This window comes from Sinocyclocheilus grahami, unplaced genomic scaffold (genome assembly GCF_001515645.1).
Source record: "Sinocyclocheilus grahami isolate Dianchi unplaced genomic scaffold, SAMN03320097.WGS_v1.1 scaffold472.1, whole genome shotgun sequence".
Lineage (NCBI taxonomy): Eukaryota > Metazoa > Chordata > Actinopteri > Cypriniformes > Cyprinidae > Sinocyclocheilus > Sinocyclocheilus grahami.
The window spans coordinates 521,253-521,564 of record NW_015505651.1 but is presented as its reverse complement, the minus strand read 5'-3'; positions in this window follow the sequence as shown (position 1 = coordinate 521,564).

The window sequence follows — 312 nt, the reverse complement described above, 5'->3', positions numbered from 1 at the left end:
CCTAAACCTACCCCTCACAGGAAACTTTCTGCATTTTTAGATTTTCAAAAAAACTAATTCTGAATTATTTATAAGCCTTTTGAATTACGGGGGCACTGAAAATGTCCTCATGAATCACCTTCTCGTTGTAATACCTATGTCATACCCATGATATTATACAAATTTGTGTCCTCATAAACCACATAAACATGCACACACACACATTAAGTAGGTTAGAGAAGGTCATTTAGCTTTGAGACAGTGTATCACACTGGCTTTTCAACACATTTACACACACACACACACACACACACACACACACACAGAGAGAGA